Raw genomic sequence first — 26,780 nt, 5'->3', positions numbered from 1 at the left:
ACCTCTTCTTGCCAAAATGTCTGCCCACATGTTGCCTGTTTGCTTCCTGCTAACCAACACAATCTACCTACCACTTCCCCCAAAGGGCTTCTTATAACCCGGAAGCTGGCCCAGAACACTTTTAAAAACATTCAGATTCTCAAATAGTCCACAGAGAGGTCAAATCAAATGGCTCCAGTCCAGAGACGAAACTTCAGAGCAAACCCTAGTTTTAGGAGTTGTAGGATGTCCTATGGGCTCCATGACCCTATATCCCAGATTTTTATGACAGTTTTAATTTAAAATACTCTGGCCCAGTTTATACCAATGTCTTTGTAAGTGCATGTGCCATACTTCTTGTGGACAAATGTCTTCATGGTCCCCCTGGCCCCTCAGCTGAATGCCATTGCTTTATGCATTTTGCCTTTCGGGTCCACTTGTCAGTCACCCCAGAAGGCATAAACTCAGCACACTGAGGACCACTCCCTCTGATCCACTCAACACTGGCCTGCTCTCTGACTTACTTTTTCTATTCTAAGACTTGAACTACTTGAACTGAGCTGCACTTATCTGAAGAGAAGTGCTTTTTTTTTTTTTTTTTTTTTGAGAAATTAAGCTCCTTTAGAGATTAGTTTGGCTCCCCCAGCTTCTTTACAAACTCACAGCATTAAAAGTGGGTCATAGAAAATAGTTGCTCCATTTTCTAACCAGACAGTAGCTTCAGGCAGTTCCAGGTTCCCCTCCTCTGGGCCCACCTTCTGGAGAGGTCTCCTCTGCAACCTCCCCTCCCCTCTGGGCCAAGGACACTCACCCTTGTCATCAGCTAAAGCTGCACTGTCCCCTTTTTCTTGTCATCGCTAATTTATGCTCTTGGCCTCCAGGGGGCTCCTCTCTGTTCCCCATCCCTTCTGCTCCTCCCTCCTCCCCACGGGATGCATTCTGATGAAGGACAAGGACATTTTATTGGGTCACGGTGCTAGGAGTGGAGCTTTTTGTCTGTCCTCAAGGATTTAATGTTTTGAGACCATCTTAGATGGTATCATTCAAAAATATCTGCTGGCCCTTCCAGAAGGAGATGATGCTCTGCTGTTCTCCTCCCCATCCCCAGCATCAGGTTTAGCACTGGTTTTCTTTGGTCAACAAACGCAAGCCAAAGTCATGTGACCTGTGTGGTGTCCAACAAAAGCTTTAAGAACCAGTACGTGGTTTGCTAGGTGTCTCTTCCCTCTTCTACAAAGCGGACATGATCCAGAAAGAGGCTGCTTTATCAGCCTAGATTCTGAAAAAAGAGAACAAAGAGCGTGATATAGTTAACCCAGAATGGACAAGCAGCTTGAGCATGAATAAACTTCTGTGGTTGTAAGTCATTCTGGGTTAGAGGTCGCTGTTACTGAGCTAATCTTGGATTAGACAGGCAAGGAGACTGTTGGGTCATAAGAAGTTGTGGTGGAAAGATTAGTTTACCTCTGCTCTGTGCCTCAGAAAGGAAACTCCCCCCCGCCCCACTTATAATAGCTTTGCTGTAACCTTGATATCATCTGCTTCCACAGGTGCCTTCTGTTTTCATCACCGCTCTGCCTTAAGACAGGACACAGCCTCTCTTCCCCAGGCTCCAACGAGAGAACTTACAGCAGAACTGGTAAGCAATAGTGATTTTGCTGAACCTGTCATAGGGGAGACAGAGGTTTACATCACACATCTCAGTGCCAATCATCCATTCATGTCTTTGGCAGTTCTGCATGATACCGTGCATTTTAACCAAAATATAGGTTCAAATGCCAGCTCTACCACTTACTGTGTGATCTTGGGTAAGTTACTTAAATTAAATGTCTGAGTTTTCTTTTTGGTAAACTGGGGTCAATAACATTTCCTGCCTACTAGGGTCATTATTATTGATCTTGGAAAAGCATGAAAGTTAGCCTGGAACCAAACTCTTCCTGTTGAAAGCTTGTTTCATCCTTTGTTTTTTCTTGTTAAACTGAGATATCCACATAAAATGAGGCTGAGTACAGATAGAATGGCTGACACAGGTAAATTTACACTAGTGTTGGTTATCACTGCCATTCTTTCTGTCACTTTAAAGTCTTCACCAGAAATCGTTGCTTTCCTCCCACCATGTTGTTCGTGGATGTGTCTCTCCTTTGACCTTCCCCACAGAGCACCCAGCCTACATGGGCTTCTAGGTTATGGCTCTCCCACTCCCTGATTCCCTTGTGGTTTGGGAATCTAGGCTTTGTCCTTTATCTCTCTCTCTGTCTCTCCCCCCATACTTCTCATTTCTCTCTCTCTCTCTCTCTCTGTCAGCTGTTCCACTCGGAGAAGCTACTTAGTTTCTTGGAGAGAACAGCCTGGAACTTGCATTGAAGCTTCAGCAGGAAGAGACAGTCTTGAGGAATTACACCCCACAGCCATAGGCACCAAAGATGAAAGCCAGATTTCCCCAGAGCCCCTAGTTTCCCAAGCTGGGTCTTCTCATCTTCTCTTAGATTGTGGGCAGTTTGACATAGATCAGGCATTCTTCAGAGGAAAAGATGTTGGCAATTTGTTCCTCAGTATCTGTGAGTTTCAGTGAAGTTATGGTCCAGATCTGGAGTATTTGCATTTCAAGGATTATCTCTAATGCTGGTTAAAGATATTCCAGGGCGGGGCGCCTGGGTGGCTCAGTGGGTTAAAGCCTCTGCCTTTGGCTCAGGTCATGATCCTGAGGTCCTGGGATAGAGCCCCGAATCCGGACTCTCTGCACGGCAGGGAGCCTGCTTCCCTTCCTCTCTCTCTGCCTGCCTTTCTGCCTACTTGTGATATCTGTCTGTCAAATGAATAAATAAAATCTTTAATAGAAAGAAATAATAAATAAAAAAATAAAGATATTCCAGGGCAAGGGAAAATTCTAGTTAACTCAGGCCAACGAAAATGTGACTGTATTCAAACATCCAGAGCCAGACCAGGATGGGGCAGATGACAATGAGGACATGTCCAGAATTGTCTGAAATGATCAAATTTACTTTTTTAGTATCTACCTCACAGTTCGGGTTCATTTAGTCCTGTGGTACATTAAGACCTTCAGATTTAACTCATGGGACCCTTTGATTATGATGAATTCAGTCTTCAGGGTCTCAGAGGCTGTGTGCCTGTTGGTTTAGAGTGTGGGGTTGAGTTAGCAGACATCCATTTCAATCCAGGTTTCACCCTGGAAAGCAGCATGAGGTCAAAGAAGTTACTTCTGGGGTTGGGGCTCAAGTTCTTCATCTGTGACATGACGACGGTGGTCATGATCATGATCATCCCTGCCTCACAGACTTGCTAGGACTCAGTAGGATAATTTACACAAAGTGTTTGGCCCAGGGCCTGGGACGTAGGAAATTCCTGCTGCTTCTGCTGTCACTTTTGTTGCTACTGTTATTACTTTATGTCACCTGGCTCCCCTAGTCATACTTACAGAATGATCTCTGACTCTCCAAGCCTGTTTTTATTGGAAACTTGGGGAAAAATACTACTGTAAAGCCAAGTACAGTGGACCCCCACACACTGCACAGTTTTGACTCCCCCCAAACTTAACTGCTAAGAGTTTTCTGTTGCCCAGAAGCTTTACTGGTGACATAAACTGTTGATTAACACACAGTTTGTATGTTATATGTATTAAAAATAAATACACAATAAAGGAAGCTGGAGAAAAGAAAATGTTATTGAGAAAATCATGAGGAAGAGAAAATACACTTATAGTGTATAATACTGGACTGCATTATCAAAAAACATCCATGTATAAGTGGATCTGTGCAGTTCAAACCTATGTTGTTCAAAGGTTGAGAGCACTCATTCTTTGCTTATCCTCAGCATCTTTGGTTACTAACAAGGGTTGTGGATGGAGGGCCCGCTTGCCACCACTTATTTTACATGCTGCCTCACACCATCTTCACCTGTGGGGTCAGCATTCCCATTTCCATTTCATGGATGAAGTGGCACAGGGAGGTTGAGACACTTCTCAAGGTCACACAGCCAGAAAATGGCAGAACTGGAGTACCAACCAGAGTCTATCTAACCTTGATTTGTTGTGTATGGTTTTTTTTAAACATTTTCTAGTACTTTCTGTGCTCCTGGCACTGTTTTAACTACTTCACAAGTATGATCTCACTTTATCCTATGAGGTAGGTACTGCTACTGCCTCCATTATGAGGATGAGGAAACTGAGGTACAAAGAGACCAAGTCACTTGCTCAAGTTCATACAGGTTTGAGGAGCAGAGATGGAATTCAGACTCAAGAGAGGTCCCAGCTGACTCATGAAGCTGGTCTTTCCTATACGTATCCCATTTCAGTCCCACGTATGCCTCTTTCAAGATTCTAGTTTTCTCAGTGCACAAGTTGCCTGTCTTCCTGGCACAGACATGCTCTGCGCTTTTACCTCCCCTCAAGCCATTTAGACCGGAAGCCGCCACTCAGTGTTCATCCCACTGAGACTGCAGAGGAAAACCAGTTCCTTCTCCCCCTGCCTCCTCCTCCAGGGCCAGTGGGCTCTGGTAGCAAACCGATAGAGCCTAAGGGGTTGGGGGTTAGGTAGCCCAACACAGTAAAATCCAACTCCTACTGGCCTGGACTTTAGTAGATGCACTCAACATGCCCTTTGGCCAAGTAATCTGGAGATTGTTGTAAATGGAGACCCACTTCCTTTCTAAATGGGCTTTTCTCTCCTTCACTTGTCCTCACCAGGTGTCTCTGTCAGTCCCACTTCTGCGCCCGACTCATTCAACCCAGGTCTACAGCCTGTACTCAGACTGAGAAAGGCCATTCATTCCAGCCATTCATTGGAAGTTAGTTAGAAAGGATGAAGTGATCATTACCAGTCAAACAGCTGGTTAACTCAACCCAGCTGCAAATGCACTAAGATTCCATCTCATCCACCATAAAGACATCATGGCGGTCTTCATCAAATGCTTTGTGGGAATTAGATTACATGAAGGATCCTTTTCTTGGGTTTTAGAACTAATACCTCTGAAAACACAAACACAAAACCAAATGTGGTTGGTTTGTTTTTTGAAAGTGTATGCTGATTCCTAATGATTGCTAAATTTTAAAATGTCCAAATCATCGGTTTCACATTCAAATCTAATGGGACTACCTTAACCCCTAGCCACATTGATTGGTTCAGACGAGAGCTTGTGACCCCAGCCTGATGAATCAGAGTTAATCCAGAAACTTTTTCTGGAGCTAGTTAGAACTATTTATTTCTCTTTCAATGAAATTGCCAAACTTGGAGGATATAAACCTGAGGTGTCTTCAGTCATCATAGGAATAGAACCTACCTGAGAATGAGGTTAACGTGGAGGCAAGCAGAGAAACAGGATAAACAGCTACTAACTCTTCATGACATGTTCTGACACCCTGATCCAGATGTGTCTGAAAACAGAAACTTGCTTGGACTTTTCAGTTACAGGAAGTAATAAATACCCCAGTTTGGCTAAGCCCCTAACTTTCTGAAATTTATATCTATCTCAATTTTTTAACCCTTCACTCCAACCAATACGTGCATTAAGGATATACATGTGCCTCAAAGGATGGCTTTAGTTGCCCCCACCACACACTGTAATATGTCCCAATTTACTTAGCACTCAGTTCAAAATCTTTTCTAATATTTCTAACTGGACCCTTGGGTTATTTTGAAGTGTGTTGCTTAATTTTCAGACATTCAGGACTTTTCTGGATATTTCTTAGTTATTTCCAGGTGCCATCAGTCTCTGAATTTGTGCACAGGCTCTCGTTTCCCTTAAGGTTTTCCACAACAGGTGCTTTGAGGACTCCACATAGGTGTCTTTCTTGCATGTGGTCAAGAGTAATTTCTCCCCCTTTGGGGGCCACCTTATTCCCACCATTTTCTGATGCAAATTTCCAGTGTGATGTGTTATCTGCTGGTCACCTCTCATGTAAGCAATGGCCTGGGGCTCTCTGGATGCAAAGCTATCCCTCATTCAGTGGTGGAGGGTAGAAGAATGTCCTGTAGTAGACATATTCAGTTTGCTTGCCCAGCCCTTTCTTGGAGACACTATGCTTCCACTCTTCCATATAGTTTGAGTGGGGTTGTCAATCATTGGAAAGTCCCTCTTCTCACATTTTTCTGCAGAAGGAGACATTTGATTCAGGATTGCCAATCAGAGTCCTCCCTGGGAATGTTCTATAGTGCTGTCAAGAAAGACTGTCGTCTTCAACTGCAGGGTAATGAATGTGTTTGCAGAAAGAACAAAGTAAAGCTGAGACAACTAGAGCTGAGAAATGGAATGAAAACTAGAAAAGAGACCTGCTAACTTTACTGGAGCCCTTAGATCCATTTGAAGCTAGAGTCTTCCTTATACTTTCTGTGTCCATGAACACACAAATTTGCATTTTGCTATTTTAATTTGGGTAGTGGTTGTGTCACATAAAACCAAAAGAACCCTATCTGCTCACAGTGGGTTGAAGGTTGAACCTCTCCCCTTAAGGCCAGCCAAAAAAAGTTGTGTCCCTGTCTTAATCCCCAGAACCTGTGAATCTGATCTTATTTTGAGAAAGGGTCTTTGCCGATGTGATTAAGTTAAGGCTCTTAAGATGAAATCGTCTTGAATTACCTGGGCTGGCCCTAAACCCAAGCAAGTATCCTTCTAAGAGCTACACAAGAGAGAGGAAAAGATGACCATGTGACAACAGACAGAGATTGGATGACACAGCCACAGGCCCATGAATGCTGGCATCCTTGAGAATCTGGAAGAGGCAACAAATAGGACCTCCCTGAGAAATTCTTGTGGGGAATGCAGCTCTGGGGATAGATATCTTAATTTTGGACTTCTGACCTCCAGAACTGTGAGAATAAATTTCTGTTGTTTTAAGGCACCAGATTTGTGGTGACTTGTTATGGTGGCCGTGGGAGAATAACACATTGCTCCATTTTTGTCAGAAAGGTAACCAAGGAGTGTTAGTTGGGCCCTGATCTCCTACAATGTTTCAGACAACAGGGACCAAGCCCATAGATGCCATACTACATTCCAGATTGCCTATTTCCTCTGACTAACAAAGTTTCCTCGCTGGTGTAGTCTGGGCATGCCTGCCTCATTCCTCACTCAGAATGAGTTATCTCTCAGAGGTCTCCTTAAAAATAGGTTCCTGGTAAGTCTGTTTTCCATTCTCCCTACTTTACCATTGGATAGTGTTAGCAGCTCAGGCTTTAGAGTTGGCTGGGACAAGATTTGAATTCTAGATTCCTGTGAGACCATGGACAAATTTCTTTACATTTTGGAGCTCTGGTTTCTTCAGTTGCAAAATGGAGATGCTTAATTCACTGGGTGTTATAAAGATTAGATAATACAGGCAGAGCACAGAGCAAGTGACCTGGTCAATGGTCCATGGTCCTTGGTGCATTTATTCAGTAAGGATAAATGATGTGTATTAGTCCAGGCTGCTATAACAAAGATATCGAAGACTGAGTGGCTTAAGCAACAGAAACATTTCTCACAGTTCTGGAGGCTGAAATTCTGAGAACAGTATGGTTGGGCTCTTAATGAGGGCCCTCTTCCTGGCTTCTAGACAGCTGCCTTCTTGCTGTGTGCTCACATGGCAGAGACAAAGAGAGACAGAGACACAAACATAGAGAGAGAGAGAGATGGAAACAGAGACAGAGACAGAGAAAGGGAGAGAGAGAGTTCTCTGGCTTCTGCTTCTCCTTTTTTTTTTTTTTTAAATATTTATTTATTTATTTATTTGACAGAGAGAAGGAGAGAACAAGTGAGCGAGCACACAAGCAGGCAGAATAGCAGGTAAAGGGAGAGGGAGAAGTGGGCTACCTGCTCATTCAGGGATTGCTCCCAGGACTCTGGGACCATGGCCTGAGCAGAAGGCAGACACTTAATGACTGAGCAAGTGCCCCTGTCCTCTCCTTGTAAGAGCACTAATCCCATCATGAGATGTCTACCTGCATGGCCTAATTACCTCCCAAAGGCCCTACCACCTAATACTATCACACTGGGGATTAGGGCTTCAACATATGAATTTTGGGGGTACATATTCAGTTCATATCACTATGGTATGTTGCTGGATATGTTTAAAACCTAGCCTGGGACTTTGTTTAGATATTAAGAAGCAATACATTTAGAGAAGATGTACTGAACCTCAGGGACATTAAGTCATGATTTGCCAGTGATGGTTTAGGAGTGGGCATGGGACCCAGATAGGGCCCATGAGATGAGAAATCCAGGTCTCCTGGGGTTTTCTGGGAAATATTTCATTCCTGATTAAAAAAAAAAAAAATAGGCACACGAAGAGGTGCCCACTTATAGTTTGTGCCTTCAGATACTGAGCTATAAAGATGCAGTACATGGTGTGCTGGCAGCCATCTTGTGACCATGAAGCAAAAGCCCCAAAATATCTCAGGCATAGAGCTCTGATGTCAGCAAGCTGTGGAGTTACCACTTTTGCAAATGCTGACCTCCAACCTCTTGATGTATACGATAATAAACCCTGATTATCTAAGCCACTCTTGTAGCTGAAACCCCTAAATGTTACCCAAGGACTGTGCATATCGTATAGTTGTTCTTGCTAGTCATACACTATTTTTACACTTACTGGGCAACAACTTAAAGGAGTTAATGACAGCTACTACTATTTGTCACTCTCTCCTCAATGCTGAAACCAAATTAAGGCTCATCCTCCGTTCTCTATCTTCTATTGAAACATTTTCCTATCGCTTTTGGGAGAGGGGGCACTTTCTTTACCAAAATCATTCTCCCTGTAAATGTCAACACATGGTGATTGATTTCTGCGGTAGAAATCTTTCTCACATCAAAATCCAATACTGGGACACCTGGGTGGTTCAGTCCATTAAGCAACTGCCTTCTGCTCACATCATGATCCCAGAGTCCTAGGATCAAGCCTGTTTGTCCCTCTCCCTCTGCCCCTCCTCACCTCCTGCTCAAGCTCGCTCCCTCTGTCTCTCTATCAAATAAATAAATAAATAAAATCTTTAAAAATAAATAAATAGGACCAGTCTCAGCATGCACTTCGTCTGGGGACTGGGTGGGCCAGGAAGCAATTTTCCAAAACCAAATGCTGGATCACACACAGTTCAGAGCTGTGTTACCTGGATGCTTAATCAAGTTCAGCTTTGATGGTGAGCTTTGTCTTGTCTCTTTTCAGTCTGCCCTACATTCATTCTCTTGAACAGAGGCCAGATTCTTGCCTCTTTCCCTCAGCAACAGGCAGGAAGGGGCTCCAGAGTCCAGGCTGCAGAGTGACTGATGGTGGCTAATTTAAAGGAGGCTGGGGGAGGGGCCCATTCTTTGTGCATGAATCCTCTCCTCTGCCCAGTGCAGTCACCAAGGGGCTCACTCGCCCTGCAATCTAGGACAGCCCAAGAGAATGGCTTCTGACAGAGTAAGAGTTAACCCTTAGCCAGACATTGGCTATGAAGGGGGTTTGTTTGCAAGGGGGCCACTCTTGTCTCCTCCTCCCCATCTTTCTCCCTTTCTGTTCTTTCCTCTTCCTCACCTTCCCATCCCCACCTTCACTCCTTAGACAATGACCATGGCTGGCCTGTTGGTGTCCCTATGTCCATTCTTGCCCCCTACAGACCACTTACAGAGAAAGCTGAAAGAGCTTTTAAAACGGGAAATGACCTGAAATAAACCCGTCACCCTCTTGCTCAAAATGCTCCAGGGCTTCCCCTCTCTCCCTTTGTAAAACACAAAGTCCTCAGCAAGGTACTTAGCTCTGCTCCCAACCCCCCTCTCCCTCCTCTCACAGATACAGAGCCCCAGTCCCCAGAGGTTTCTCAATCTCCAAGGTGGCTCCTTGCCCTTGAGCTAGTCAAGCCCGAGATTCCTGCATGGCTAATTTCCCCTCACTTATGTAAATACCATCTTTTCACACAGGCCTGCCCCAGCTACCTAATTTAAATTGGAACTCTGGCCACTCTCTGGCTTCAGACTGACCTTGACTATTTTTTTTTTTTTTTTTTTTTGTGGGAGGAGAGGGATTGAATCTGAAGATATTTCTGCTTTACTGTTTTTTATTGAGATATAATTGACATATACCATTATATTAGTTTCAGGTGCACGATGTAATGATTTGATATTTGTATATATTACAGAATGTTCACCACAGTAAGCCCAGTTAACAGCCATCACCACACATGGTTACAATTTTTTGTAAAGATTTTTTTTATTTGAGAGATAGAGAGAGTGAGTGAGTGAGAGAATGAGCCTGAGTGGGGAGAGGGAGAAGCAGACTCCCTGCTGAGCAGGACTCTGAGATCATGAGCTGAGCCCAAGCCAGATGCTTAATGGACTGAGCCTCCAAGATGCCCCCATAGGTATAATTTTTTGGGTGATGAGAACTTTTTAAGACCTACTCACTTAGCAACTTACAAATATACAACACGGTATTATTACTAACTATAGTTGCCATGCTATACATTATCTCCATTGTTGACTCTTTTTAAAGTAATTTCTTGAGGCATAATTTACATAGACTAATACCTACCCCTTTCAGGGGTGCAGCTCTCTTTGTGTTGGCCCATGTACACAGCTGTGTAACCACAATCAATGTGGAGAATATCTCCAGGACACCAAAAAGTTCCCTTGGGCCCCTTTGTAGTGTGTACCCTCCTCCACTCTAGGTGGAAACCACAGGTCCGATTTTTTCGGCTCTACTTTTGCCTTTTCCAGAATGTTGTACTAATGGAATCATACAATGGGTAGCCTTCTGTGAATGGCTTCTTTCACTTAGCGTAATGCTTTTGAGATTTATCTGTGTTGTGTTGTATCCACAGTTTGTCCCATTTATTGCTGAGTGGTATTCCGTGCTATGAAGGTACCACAGTTTGTTTAATCGTTCACCTATTGAAAGGCATTTTGGTTGTTTCCAGGTTCTGGCTATTACAAATAAAGCTGTTTTGAGCAATTGTGTATAGATTTTTATGTGCTCTACGTCTCACTTCTCTGTGATAAATGTCCATGAAACAGTTCCTTGGTCATAGAGTAAGTGTATGTTCAGTTTTTTCTTTCTTTCTCTTTCTTTCTTTTTTCTTCCTTCCTTCTTTCCTTCCTTTCTTCTTTCCTTCCTTCCTTCCTTCTCTCCTTCCTTCCTATCTTCTTCAGCTGCCAAACTACTTTTCAAAGTCTCTACCATTTTCTACATTAATTTTGATAAAGACCAGTGTATCAATATTTTATTTTTTGGATCATGCTTTTGACCTCATGTCCAAGAACTTTGTCTAACCACAGATCACAGATATTTTCCCCTCTGCTTTCTTTTAATAGTTTTACACTTTACATTTTGAGCTTAGATCTATGATGCATTGGAGTTAATTTTTTTGTATCAAATGTGAAGTTTAAGTCAAAGTTTACTCTTTTTGTTTATGGGTATCCAGTTATTGCAGCATCATTTGTTGAAACATTAACTTTCTTCTTTGAATTGTCTGTGTATCTTTCTCAAAAATCAACTGTTTGTGTTTATGTGGGCTTATTTCTATTTTGTTCCATTGACCTGTGTGCCACACTGTTAATTACTGTGCCTTTATAGAAACTCTCAAAATCAGGTAGCATGATTTCTTCAACTTTATTGTTTTTGAACATCATTGTTGCTATTCTAGTCCTTTGTCTTCCTTGTCATATAAATTTTAGAATCAGCTTGTCTTGATCTGTAAAAAAATACCTCTTGTAATTTTGATTGGAATCTTGTTAACTACATACATGAATTTGGGGCGAATTGCCATCTGTGCTATGTTGAATCTTTCAGTCCATGAATATAGTATGTCTAGCCATTGATTTGGATTTTGTTTTCCATTATCAGAAACCGAAGCTTTTTGTGGTTTTGAACATCAAGATCTGGTGCAATTTTGTTAGATACATGTGCCAGTATTTTATTTTATTTCTTGATTTTTACATTTCAGTTTAGTTTATACATTGTCAGTAAATACAAATATGACTGACTTTTTTGTGAGTTGACCTTGTATCCTGAAACCTTGTGAACCTCATTTATTTGTTTTAGAAGCTTATTTGTAAATTCTTTGGGATTTTCTTTTCCTTTTTTTTTTTTTTTAAGATTTTTTAATTTATTCACTCGAGAGAGAGAAACAGAGACAGCAACAAAGCACAAGCGGGGAGGAGAAGGAGAAGCAGGATCCTCACTGAATAGGGAGCCAGACACGGAGCTTGATCACAGGACCCTGGGATCATGACATGAGCTGAAGGCAGCCACTTAACCACCTGCGCTACGCAGGTGCCTCGGCATTTTCTACATAGATGACTATATTGTCTGCTAATAGGGTCATTTTTTTTTCCCAATCCAGATGCCTTTTATTTCTTTTTCTCACCTAATTACACTGGCTAGGGCCTCCAGTACAATGTTGAATAAGAATAGTGAGAAGAGACAATTTTGTTCTTGATCTTAGGGGGAAAGGATTCAATCTTTTATTATTAAGTGTGATTTCAGCTACAGTTTTTCAACAAATGCCATTCATCAGCTTGAAGAACTCCTTTCCTAGTTTGCTGAGATTTTTACAAATCATGAACAAATGTTGAATTTTGTCAAGTGCTTCTTCTATAATATTTGATACGATCATATCATTTATCTTTAGACTATTAATAGAGTGCTTTGATTTTCTAATATTGAACCAGCCTTGAATTTCTAGAATAAACTTCATTGATTGTGTTATATTATTCTTTTTGTATGTTGATGGATTCAATTTATTAATCTCCTATATTAATCTTTGCATCTATGTTCATGAAGGATATTGGTCTATAGTTTTGTTTTATTTTGTTGTGTTTTTGGTGATGTCTTTGGTTTTAGTTTCAGGGTAATTCTGGGAAATGTTCTGTCTTCTTGTTTTACTTTTGTTCATAACAAAAGGAGGGCTTGTTTCGTTTTTTCACTGTTCTAGTGTAAGTGTCAAGAACAGTGCCTGGCATATAGTAGGCAATCAATAATTATGTGCTGCTGAATGAATGAGTATACTCTGCCTGAGTCAAGCAGGAGCAGTGGAAACTGCAAAGGGAAGAAGAGGTGAAACTAGGAAGAGAACATTGACTTGAATTAGCTTGGAAATGTGATGATATAAAAATGATGTCAAAGGTAATGTGCTTCAGTAGTGGAGAAAGACCACTTTGGAGTCAGACTGTCTGGATTTAGAGTCTTCTTACACTCACAGCTGTATGGCCTTGGGCAAATTGATTAGCCTCTTTGACCTTCCATCTCCTCTACCACCAAATGGGGAAGAAGATCATACACACCTGTCAGGGTTGAACTAGGTGAAGATGTGTATGAGGTCCCTGACAGAACGTCAGCACTCAATAAATAAAAGATACAGTAGCAATGATAGTAGGTTCTTTGTTGAATGGTTTTTAGAAATCACCTCTACAACCAGAGTTGGAGACAAGCTGAAAAATAAGCCAGAGCAGAATGGAACGCACTGTTCCCACCTGCTCAGAACTGCTTGAGGTTGAAGAGTATTTAATTTTTCTTCATTTGATTGTAAGTAAGAGACCAAAAGTAATTAGAAAGCCCAGGCTGATTCTGGCATTGGCAAGCATGGCTTCTCCTAGCATCTACCTCTGCCTACAGACCCCTGTTAGAGCATCTTGGTCCTCACCCAGATCCACACCTGCAGGCAACTGGCACAAAATCCTTTCAACTACCTGCAGAAGAAGGGAGCTGGAGCTTGGAGACAAGATAGAGGGAATGCAAATTCCCAGGCAGAGACACTCAGTAGGAGGGCTTGTGTTTCTCGGGTGGAAGCTGAAGTGGAGGAAGCTGGGCAACTAGGAAATCTGTGCCAACTGCTGGGTCATTATTATTCTCTAGTTCCCTACAGAAGGAAGATGCCCAAGAGAGAAGACCTGAAACAGGGCCAAGACAAGAACATTCACCTCCCCTGGGATCCAAAATGGGTGTGACTGAAGGAGGATGAGTATTGTGGAGGCAGAATGCATGAGACAGAAAATCCACAAACCCAACCACAGGATTTTGTGAACTATCCGTGACTCCATGATGTTTTCACTCATGGAACTCAAGAGCCCATGCCAAGCTCCTGTGTGGCCATGCCCTGCTATTACCAGCTGCTAGAGGGTCACCCCTCCCCCAGGCTCTTTTCCTCACTGGACACTCTTCACGATTCCTGACAACAACCCCTGTACCAGAGCACACACTTATTTGCCATTATCCCAAACAACGTAAGCAAAGGCCAACTAGAGATCACTCAGGTGGTCATTGCACCTTTCAGTTAAAGGGAAACACCAAAATGACTTCTTTGATAAATTTGCTTATAATGTTAGTAACTACTATTTCTCATGAGCAAAAGTACAACTAAAAGTCAATGTCATGCCAAGCGGTTTTAATTTCAGGAGGTGTTTATTATCCCTCCAAAGCCAAGCAATATCTTTTTATTTTGTTTAATTGCATACACATGGGGGAAAATCAGAAACTAGAGGTATCTTGAGGTTCATGGAAAAAAAGAAAAAAAAAGGCTTTTCTCCCATCTAAAATATAGGTTGTGTTTTTGGCTTGACATGTTATGTTGTCTAAGTGTGAAATGAGATCCCTGGGAGATTATTGTCCTTTCGATGGAAAGCCAGTGTTCAGGTAGGTCTGCTAGAACGGGCTGACTTGGCAGGTGTCTTCTGGGAGACAGGGGTGAGATTGCAGAGGCCCTGCCCTTTGGATATGGAGCACTGTGTGCTCTAACTCGTCTCCCAACTTTGCCCAACTAAGAGGTGTTTTGCCTTGTGTCACATACACCTTTCCATCTTTAATAATTTCTGACTATATATAGGAATGCTTGACTCTTTGACTCTTACGGAGGAGATTGTAAATAAGGGTATGAAGAAGAGTATTTTGGAAGGTCACTCGTGATTTAGTAATTTTTTCCCATATGTTTTAACTTTATATTACTTTCATCAGATTGAAGACAATCACTTTAAATAATTTCCCATTATCTTCAGTGGTGATTTTCACATCATGGAAATACACACACACACATATGCAGTGGAACTTGTTTTTCTCAAATGAAATCTTACACAGATCCCCAACATATAACACATAAAAGTGCAGCTTAAGCTAAGCTCTTTACAAGCCACAGAGGAGAGACTGGGGGCTTGACCAATTCCAACCTTGCTGAAGCTCTGCTAAAGTAAGAACTTAGCACATGTAAAGATGGGAATCTGGTTGCTTCCATGTTTAAATGATTAGAAGGCCAAAGAGCGTGGAGGAAGGAAGGGAGAAAGGCCAATGCATTCCAGACCACAGGGCCCCCTCCTCCAGCCTGCACTGAAGGATCACAGTCATCCAATGTGAGGAAGAGCCTTCATGAGGCCACATCCCCCCTTCCGGGCTTGGTCACCCTGTGGCGAGGTGGAGGGGCCCAGACGCATTTGCGCATCTGGTTCTGATGACTGAAAACCCATCCCAGTTGGAATGGCTTGACTTTCCCAGTACAGCTGCTACACCCATCCCCCTCCCCCGGCCCCCGTTTCTTCTGGAAAGGTCCTTCTTCTCCTCCCATAAGGAAGGATCCCGGGCCTGTTCTCCATAGGAAATGTGCTCTCAATCATGTTTACCACCAAATGAAAACACAACTAACTATACCCTCGTTCAAGAGAACAAGATTCTGTTAAAACAGAGTATTTCCTTCTCTACTTGGCTGGAACAAACTATCATTTGGAATCCTTCATGCTCTCTAAGAATGACAGGATGTCTCACTGAGAGCCAGGGCTTGGCTACAAGTGCATGGCAGGACTCTACTGAATGAGCTGGACTCTGTATCTGGGTCCTCCCACCTGTAAAACTAGGGACAGGGCTGAATTTGAACATTCTGGAGTTTCAAAGTAACAGAGCACAATCCTCAGGCTGCAAATTCCAGTCACCTTAAAGCATTTAGTTTTGAGGCTGTGAAAGAATGAGCTCGAGTTCAAGGGGCTGCAGACTGAAAGGAACCAAGACCTCTATTGGTCCAGATCCCTGCATGGTCTAGTGGGATGCTCATGCTTAATGTCCACTTGGCTAGACTGTAGCACCCAGTGACTTAATCAAACTTGAATCTAGATGTTGCTGTGAAAGGCATTATGTAGATGGGCTTAACAGTTACAATCAGTTGACCGTAAGTGAGGAACATTGCCCTTGATAGTGTGGGTGGGCCTCATCTTACCAGTTGAAGGTCTTGAAAAGCAAAAACAGGTTTCCCAAAGAAGAAATTCTGCTTCAAGACTCTAACATAGAAACCCTGCCTGAGTTTCCAGTGTAGTGGCTTTCCCTGCAGATTTCGAACTTGCCAGTTCCCACAATTGCATAAGCCAATTCCTTAAAATAAATCTCTTTACATAAGGTAGGTGGTCCCAGATTGTTATTGCTAAGAAACAGAGACAAGACCAGAGCCCAAATCTCCTTGAACTTGTACCTCATTCCTGTTCTTTCTACCAGGACACACCTCACTTCAAGTTTCTCCACGACAACCTAAAAACTTACTTTAAAATGAACTGCACTTTCTGAAAGAATCTGAGATTGTTTCAGTAGAACAGCATTTTTCTCTGTGATGCACAGAGAAACAAACACTTCTTAGGTCACAACCCAATACATACATAGGCACACAAACATGCTTAGTCTGTAATGAAACAAACATTTCCTGAAATGATATCTTTCAGATGCAATACATTTGATCACTTCTATTTCATTTTACTTCATTTTTTAAAAATGCTACTCAGATCCATTAAGTTGCTTGTTTGAGCCAAAATTGCTCGTTATGGCAGATGTGTCTGCTGCCTATAACACATCTCCTTGATCCACCCCTGATTTCAGTCACAGCTGTGCTGGAAAGTTCCGTGCAAGCTGAGGCTCACTTCACTCACAGCATCTCACTCCAGGCATGCGGTACACAGACCCTGGAGCCTTGTGGTGGTCCCCTAGGTTCTTACACAAGTACAGCCTGGAGGTGTGGGGCAGTCAGCTAGTGGGAAGAGGAGCCGGTGGGTGCATGGCCCAGCCCCCACCCTTCAAACAGAACATCGGCAGAGGCATTCTGTACCTTTCTCAGGAGGACCACAGCAGGGACCTTGACAATGCTCCTTATGTTAGCTCCTCTTTTCCTGCCTTGCCTGTCCTGCTCCAAAGTATTGGCTCCTGGCATCATCTCCCAAATCAGTGACTGGCCCCAAGTCTTTGTCTCAGGCTCTACTCTCAAGGAAATCCAAATCCAGACCCATCTTCCCTCTCCCTGCAGGAACCTTCTACAACCCTCTTCAGATGGTCACCTTGTATTTGCTGGTATCTCCAGGGATGAGAACAGCTCTGATTTCCTCAGCTAAGTGGTTCCCTTTGCTGGACAAGTCAGGGAGACAGAAGGGAGCCAGAGGCCATCCAGGTCTTCCCACAGATCAAGCACTGTGCTAGTATATTCTTTCACTCTCTTTGTTAAAAGGTAGTTTTGATTTTTTTTTTTTAAGTTAAAAACAGGTAAACTGATTTTTAGAGTAGCTTTTTTGAGATATTTACGTAAATGCAATTTACATAACATATGATTTACATAACATACATTAAAATGTACCAGTGGTTTTCCATATACTCACAGAGTTTTTCAATCATCACCCCAGTTTTAGAAGATGTCCATCCCTTAAAAAGAAACCCCATACCCATGAGCAGTCATTCCCCATTTTCTTCCAACCACCACCCTCACCCCCAATCCCAGGCAACCACTGATCTACTTTCTGTCTCTGGATTTGCCTATTCTGGACTTTTGCTCTAAGTGGAATCATACAATACGTGCCCTTTGTGTCTGGCTTCTTTTCCTTAGCACCGTGTTCTCAAGATCCATCCATTGTATAGCAGGAGTCAGTGCTTCCTTCCTTTCATCACCAAATAATAATCTCGTTGTATGAATCTGCTCCATCTTGTTCATTTGTTTTTCACAGGATGGACATTTTGGGGGTTTCAAAAAGTGGCTTCTTACGTTGAACTAAAATCTGCCTTAGAATTTTATCTTGGCTTTGAGCTTCTAGGTTAAGCCATGACAAACACCCTCCTCCTTCAGGCTAGAAGCCCTTTAGTGTGGGGACACTAAACATCCACAGCTTTTGATGTGGTGGCTCGATCTCCACACCATGCCCTTCTCACCACACTGATCACATTCCTCTGACAAACTCCAGTTTACCACAAGCATCCTGAAGTGGGATGGTCAGGGAACATAGCATAGCAAGTACATGTCCTTTTAATTATTCATTTTTATTATAATCAATGATAAAAGAACAAGTTGATTGAGAGTCATACTAAGAGGCTCCAAAAGAGGATACATCCATTTTATATATACGTACATATATTTATATATTAATGTGCTCTGAGGAAACTGAGTAAGGGCCCACTCTACCACAGTGACATTCCTCTGGGTGACTAGGAGGCCCAGCTGCAATAATAATGCCATTCACTCAGGAAGCAGCTCAACAATCTTCTGTGAAGTGGCTCCGTGATGTTCTTTTCTCAGCTGTGTAAATGTGACCACTTAATTACTTTCAGCTAAGGAAGAAGTTGGACAGGGATAGGTCTGCTATACAGGTGTCTAAGAATGGGAGGGAGGGAGAGGAAGGAAGGGATGAAGAGGTCCCCGTGACTCTCTTGTACTCTTCATCAGCACTGATCATTCTAGCTGTGCTATCTTTGCTGCAAGGGCTTGTCTTCCCACATTAAAAAAGGACTTTTCTGATACAAGGGCCCATCTTCAATGTGTGCCTTATAACCCCCACAGGACCTGCAATAGCCCCTATAACTATGTGCTCAGTAAATACTTTTAGAGAATAATAGATGAAAGATTGGATGGATGGATAGATGGATGGATAAATGGATGATGGACAGACAGATAGATGTGTGGATGACAGATGGATCAATGGAGGGATGATGGATGGATGATGGATGGCTAGAAGGATGGATGGATGGATAGATGGGTAGATCCATGTATGGATGATGGATGGATAATGGATGGATGGATGGATGGATGATGGTGGGGAGATAGATGGATGGAAGAATAGATGGATGTATAGATGGGTGGACAAGTGGATGGATGGTGGAATGAAGGGAGCAAAAGAGAGGTAGAAACATATGACCACAAACAGAATAATTACTGCAGAGGTTAATCAAAACTTGTATTGAGAAGCAGCTGGTCCAGTCCTGAGCATGGCCAGCTTCTGGAAGCTCATTTTGCTTCTTCCAGTTGGTCAAAGAATGTACCTTTTTCATATACTTGTATCAATGTCAGTCCTCCCAGCAGCCTGGGGGAGTACTGAAGTGCTTATCATAATAATTCAGATAATGTGCATGGAAAGCTCTGTAGCTATAAATTCCCATTTGGATGTGAATTGTGTGGGGGCAGTGACACTATTATTTCCTTAGTGTGTTTGGGTACAGGATCCTGGCAGGTATTCTCTCTGCCCATTGGCAATAGTAACCTGTCACGACCCTTCTCCCTGGTGCTGCGACAGAAGATTGAAGTCTAAAGAATGTCAGGTAGTTTTAGGAGCCTTAAAAAATGGGATCTCCTTGCCCAACCACCTCTTTGTACAAATAAAGAAACCGAGGATAAGAAAGGAGATGTGACATATTCAAGGTCACACAAGTAGTTAATAACTGATCTTGAATTTAGACCCCGGTTACATGTTCCTACTTTCTCTCTTTCAGACTTTCTCTCACTGGGTCATTTTATAAAGATCAGCATTCATCTCAAACACACTGCTATTACTTTAATGACAACTTCCCGGCAACACCAGGAGAACAAAGATGAATGCTACAAATTCTCTTCTGTTCCCTTTTTTTTTTTGAGCTTGTTGACTTAATGGTAAGGTCTCGTGGCTCCTTTCAAATTCATTTTTTCCAGCGTGTCCTTTATCTCCCGGTTTGGCCCAGTGGCAATGAGTTTGAAATTTGCTGGTGAGAATGGGAGTCTTAGAGACCCTTTGAGAACCAAGTGACGTCTCCAATGACGCACAACCTCATCACAGGACTTGGTGGGCTTAAAAAAGCTCTTTCAAATCACTCAGATTATTTCCCCTGGTAGAGATCTGGCCCAAAATATCCAACAGTCCATTCCCAGTGCACTTCTCAAAGCTGAGATGCTGCAAGGATAGTGATCTTCCTGGGAAATGCAGCTGCTGTTACATAATAAGGCTTGGAACTTTCCTGTCTTAGCAGATACAGCCGCCCCTGTTGAATGGGGCAGGGAATAAGAACTCATCAAAGTTATACTTCATACTCAGCTCTGACACTAACACGTTTTGCTCCAAGCATTCTTCAAACTAGAGAGCACCTCATTTCTGCCTCTAGTAAGAAAGCAAGCATGTGGGATTCAGAAGACCTAGATGGTAGGGGTCTTCCCACCCACCAGGGGTTACCACCTGGACGTGTGATGTCCTAACTGAGTTTCTCAATAGTGGTCATAAAAGCTCCTGTCATAGGCCAATATTACAAGTAGTAAAAGGGTCATTTAAATAAAAAGTATCCTAAAGAAAAAAAATTATTCAATGGCACTTGTGAAAGCACAGCAAGGAAGACTTTTCAAGGCAAGAGGAGTAGGGATCACTGTAATGGGAAGAATTGGACTCAGCTCTGAAGACAGAATGGATACATGGGAATTTATAGCCATAGGGTAGAGTGGGAGTCAGCGGATGAAAATTATCAAGAGGAAACATTAGGGGTGAGGGGGGAATCTTGCTGAAGGCAGAATGGATACATGGGAATTTATAGCCATGGGGCAGAGTGGGAGTCAGCGGATGAAAATTATCAAGAGGAAACTTTAGGGGTGAGGGGGGAATCTTGCTGAAGGCAGGCTGAGGTGATCAGGTATCATCTGGGGAATGGTGAAAGATAAGAAACTGGATCAAATATCAAAGGTTGGGGATTCTGGTTAAGTTGGCTTAGCAAGATTCTTGCTCAAATTGGACAATGCAAAGATGAAGATGAGAACCCAAAAGTCAAGCCCTACTTGAAATGTTCAGTGGAGCCTAAGTAGTTTGGTAGACAAGAGAATCTTTGTCGATAAAAATATTAAATGTCTTCTGACTTGTTACAAATGGCTAACAGACACATGAAAAAATGCTGAATATCATCATCATCGGGGAAATACAAATCAAAACCACATGGAGATACCACCTCACACTGGTCAGAATGGCTAAAATTAACAATTCAGGAAACAGCAGATGTTGGTGAGTATTTGGAGAAAGGGGAACCCGCTTACATTGTTGGTGGGAATACAAACTGGTACAGCCACTCTGGAAAACAGTATGGAGGTTCCTCAAAAAGTCAAAAATAGAACTAACCTATGACCCAGCAATTACACTACCAACTATGGAGAGAGCCCAAATGCCCATTGACTGATGAATGGATAAAGAAGATGTGATATATATATATATGATATATATATATATATGATATATATATATATATACACACACCGTGGAATATTACTCAGCCATCAAAAGAGTGAAATCTTGCCATTTGCAACAATGTGGATTGAACGAGAGTGTATTATGCTAAGTGAAATGAGTCAGGCAGAGAAAGACAAACACCATATGATTTCACTCATATGTGGCATTTAAGAAACAAAACAGATGAACATAGGGGAAGGGAAGGAAAAGTAAAGTAAGATAAAAACAGAGAGGGAGGCAAACCATAAGAAACTCTTAACTATAGGAAACAAACTGAGGGTTGCTGGAGGGGAGGGGGGTAGGGGGATGGGTTAACTGGGCGATGGGGATTAAGGAGGGCTCTCCATGTAATGAGCACTGAGTGTTACATGGAAGAGATGAATCACTGAATTCTACTGAAACTAATAATAGACTATATGTTAAGTAACTTGAATTTAAATAAAATATTAAAAAAAAAAAGTCTTCTGACTTGATTGCTTGGGAAAAATTCATAGCAAAAAGGGAATGAATGGAGAAACCAAGGAACCAACTCCTTTGGAAGCCAGACCAACAAATGAACTTCTGGCCAATTCTACCTTGCCTAGAGTTGATGGTACACACCGCCAAACATTTTTTCCTTAGACCTCAGATGCCAAAAAAAAATTCATCTTGGGATTTATTTTATGCTTTCAGATCCTGCACATAGGGAAGTAGTGAAGCAGAGACTAATGGTTCAAAATAGCACAGTAAACCAGCTGGGAAACAAATGGTGGATCCAACTGGCTTCCCAGGCACTCCCCCACCTGACCTGTAGAACTCAGGATGCCACATCAGGGAGACCGCACTCAGATTCCCATTTCTTCCCTGGGCTCAGGATTTTGCATCATTTTGGCAGGCACGCCAGGGTCCTCTGGACTTCAGGTATGTTTAAAAAATACAGTTCTTTCCAAAAGCAAGCTCACGAACCTATCCATTTCTCAAGGATGGCAAAAAGATGGACCCAATTTAACATGTCCAAGGAAGCTGAGTTTCCCCTTTAAGGCCACTGCAAACATGTCAGACCAAACCCACGAAGGTTTAGCTAGGATGCAGCAGGACAATGCGACTTTACCTTGTGGGTTTGTTCCTCACCATCTGTGCTTGGGGAGTTAAAATAGACATGTGGAATTGAAGAATTTGCCCCAAAAAAGAAAAAAGTGAGAGTCATGAAAAAAACGGATTTTTTCCAGTTTCTAGGAAAACTAGAGTTTTCAGAGACAAATTGAGCAGAGCAGAGTTGCATGTGGAGAGCAAGCTGCAAGCTCTCATATGCTAATTAATCACCAGGGGGCATAGCTTCCTGGCCTGTTGAACCCCAAACCCTCCCAATTCTCCAACCCCCCCCACCCTTCACCCCCCACCCCACCCCCGAAGTCACTGCCCCTCTGTGGCATTGGACCACATCCTGCAGGTCGGGTGGGAATTTATTACTTCCACTCTCCCCTGTTCCTCCCCCAAGGCCTCACTCAGGGCTGCAATTAAACTTTTCAACTTAGAAGATAAACATCAGGGATCCAAAGGGGTTGATTCAGAGGACTTGTGGAGACAACTCAGAGGTTGTCCTGGAAGCAGCCAGGGGAGGACATGGGCTGGAGGAAGAGGCAGACGGAGGGAGGAGGTCTGCATATCTCCCACAGCCCCGAGGCTGGGGCAGGGCTCTCAGCAGGGTTTGGGGGAAACAGTGTAGTGGGGGTGGGGAGAGGATGGGACCTTTATGGAGAGAGGGAAGAAAGGAGAAGGAGGAGAAGGACTGGTACTTAGTGAGGAGGGAAAGTAAAGGCTGGAGGTGGGGCAGAAAGGAATCATTTGAGGCACATGAGTGAGAGGGAAGTTTCTCTCAAGACTTATGAAACCTAAACCACACAAAATTGCCTCCAATTCTTACATTCTAAAATTAACAGCAGAGTTTCAGAAGTAGCTTAGGTTCTGAATTACAGCTTTAAAGGGCTCTGCATATTTTGGTAAACGTCTGAAAGAAGATCCTGCTTCACTGCCTACAGTTCCCTCTGTACCCCAGACCCTGTCTCCCAAGTCCCTTTGGCTCTCCTTCCTCTCCCCTCCCAAATTATTTGTATATGTAAATGAAGTTGCCCTTTATAATGATTTGGAATATTAATATTTGTTTTGCCCCAATGATTTGTCTTAGCTTTTCTAACGTGCTGATGGGCCCCTCTTGCATGATTTCTGCAGATACCCCAGTCCCCACTGCAGTTGAAAATTGGTGTGAAGCCAGGGAGAGCCGGAATCGGATCTAAGGAAGGAGAAAGGATGTTGAGTTGAGGAATGTAAGGCCAAACTATTAGCCATCCACGATGCATGAAAATTTAAGTAGATCAATTTCAGCCAACAGGTTAAGTTCTAAGTCACCTGTTCTGGTCAACAGTTCTATCCCCTGGGGATTATCTTGTGTTTCAAGTATTCTCTTACTTTTAATGTGCTTTATACCTTTACCTCAAAGTGGTGCTCCAAAGGTTCGGGCAAGGATCAAATGACTGCTCCAGGTTTCAAAGGGACTCCCAGTAACTCTTGACTCCCAAAGGGGCTGACACCTGATCTTCGAAAGGCCTCTCTGCCCAAGCACTGTCTTTGAGGACAACCAGGCATCTGTCTTCAACTCATCACTTTACAGATCAGAAAATATTCACAAAACTGGAATGAAGAGCAGTCCTGTAACATGTTCACATGCAAGCAGCCAGTCAGTGCCAAAGGGCAGACTAGATCCTAAGACCTTCAGCCCCTATCCTTGTTCACGCATCTCACCACCCCATCCTCCATCAGGAGAAATGTAAGACTAGTCAACTTAAAGTGAATGACTCAGTGACAGAACATTCACAATATTGTGCAACCATTTTTTCATATTTATTTATTTATTTATTTATTTTATTTATGTTTTAAGTCTGATATAGTTAATACCGTGTTATATTAGTTTCAGGTGTACCATATAGTGATTTGACACTTCCGTATGTCACCTAGTGCTCATCACAACAAGTGCCCTCCTTAATGCCCATCACTTATTTCACCCGTCCCCTGCCCACGTCTCCTCTGGTAACCACTTGTTTGTTCTCTATAGTTAGGAGTCTGTTTCTTAGTTTTTCTTTGTCTTTCTCTTTTTTTCCACCTTTGCTGATTCATTTTCTTTCTTAAATTCCGCATATCAGGGAAATCATATGGTATTTTTCTTTCTCTGACTTATTTCACTTAGCATAATACTCTCTAGCTCCACCCATGTCATTGCAAATGGCAAGCGGTCCTTCTTTTTGAAGGCCGAGTAATATTCCATTGTATACGGAGAGCACATCTTCTTTATCCATTCATCTATCAACAGACACTTGGGCTGCTTCCATAATTTGGCTACTGTAAAAGGAATAGAACCTTTTTAAAATAAAACTTTAAAAAGTTATCCTCAGAAAGATGAGAAGGTGTTGCATATTTGAATCAAAAAGCTGATGCTTAAAAAGAGAGGTGATATTTGTAGAGTCATAGAATGAGGAGCTTGGGGAAATTTAGTGTATGAGAACAGAACTTTTTTTCATTGAAGTATAGTTGATTAGCAATGTTGCATGAGTTCCAGGTGTGCAGCATAGTGATTTGTCAAGTCATTACATTATACTGTACTCACCACAGGTGTGACTAACTTCTGTCCCCCAAACTGCGCTATTACAATACCATTGACTGTATCCCTATGCTGAAACTGTAACGCCCATGCCTTCTTCAGTCCATAATTGTAAGCCTGTATCTCTCTCTCCCCTTCACCCATTTTTCCCACCCCTTTATCTCCCTCTCCTCTGGCAACCACCAGTTAGTTAAGAACAGAAATTTTTATTATTTTAATTTTATTTATTTTTAAATTTTTTATTATGTTCAATTAGCCAATATATAGTACATCATTAGTTTTTGATATAGCATTCAACAATTCATTAGTTGCATATAACAGTGCTCATCAAAACACACGCCCTCCTTAATACCCATCACCAAGTTACCCCATCCTCCACCCCACTCCCTTCTATAACCCTCAGTTTGTTTCCTGGGGTCCAGGGTGTCTCATGGTTTATCTTCCTCTCTGATTTCTTCCCCTTCAGTTTTTCCTCCCTTCTCCTATTGTTCTCTGCACTATTACTTATATTCCACATAAGAGTGAAACCATATGGTAATTGTCTTTCTCTGGTTGACTTATTTTTCTTAACATAATCTTCTCCAGTTCCATCCATGTTGATGCAAATGGTGGATATTCATCCTTTTTGATGGCTGAGTAATATTCTATTGTATATATGAACCACATCTCTTTATCCATCCATCTGTTGAAGGATATCTTGGCTCCTTCCACAGTTTGGCTATTGTAGACATTGCTGCTATGAACATTGGGGTGCATGTGCCCCTTCTTTTTGCTACGTCTTTATCTTTGGGGTAAATACCTAGTAGTACAATTGTTGGATCATAGGGTAGCTCTATTTTTAATGTCTTGAGGAACCTCCATGGTGGCTGTACCAGCTTGCATTCCCACCAACAGTATAAGTGGGTTCCCCTTTCTCCACACCCTTGCCAACATTTGTTGTTTCCTGTCTTGTTAATTTTTGCCATTCCAATTGGTATAAGGTGACATCTCATTGTGGTTTTGATATATTTCCCTGATATCTAATGATGTTACTTTTTTAAAAGCATGCTCCACATCCAGTGTGGATGACAACACAGGGCTTGAACTCATGACCCTGAGATCAAGACCCGAGCTGAAATTAAGAATTGGACTCTTAAATGACTGATCCACCCAGCTCCTGGAGAACAGATATTTTTAAAAATCAATGGAAAATAAAATAAATTGAAGCATTAGAGGATAATATTGAAAATATCACCCAGATAGACAAAAAAAAAAAAAAATGTAAATTTGGAAAGAGAAGCTAAGACCATTACAATCTGTGAATCAAAGAATTGCAACATTGCATAACCAGAGTTCTAGAAAGAGAGAAAAGAAAGTATAGAGGGAAAGATTAAAAAAAAAAAATAACTACAGGAAAATTTCCAAAACTGAAGGCATTCATCTCCAGATTGAAAGGGCTAACTTGAGTTTCCTGCACAAAGACTGAAAACAAGACCCACCTCCAGGCGAACCATTGCATGATTTTAGAAGAGCTGGCATGGGAAAATATCCTAAAATTCCAAGGAGGAAAAAAAGATAGGCCACATATAGAGGGTTTGGAATCAGAATGGTATCAGAATTATCAAAAGTAATGAGGGAATCTGGAAAACAATGGAACAATGCTTCTCAAACCATGAGTGAAAATTATTTGTAAACTAAAATTTTATACCCAGCTGTGTTAGAATTCTCCAGAAAAACAGAACCAATAGGATATATAGAGATAATTTAGCTATAGCCATAGGTGAGGATA

Source organism: Lontra canadensis, unplaced genomic scaffold (genome assembly GCF_010015895.1).
Source record: "Lontra canadensis isolate GAN:19392208 unplaced genomic scaffold, GSC_riverotter_1.0 scaffold29, whole genome shotgun sequence".
NCBI classification, from domain to species: Eukaryota; Metazoa; Chordata; class Mammalia; order Carnivora; family Mustelidae; genus Lontra; species Lontra canadensis.
Note: the sequence above shows the minus strand (reverse complement) of the source record.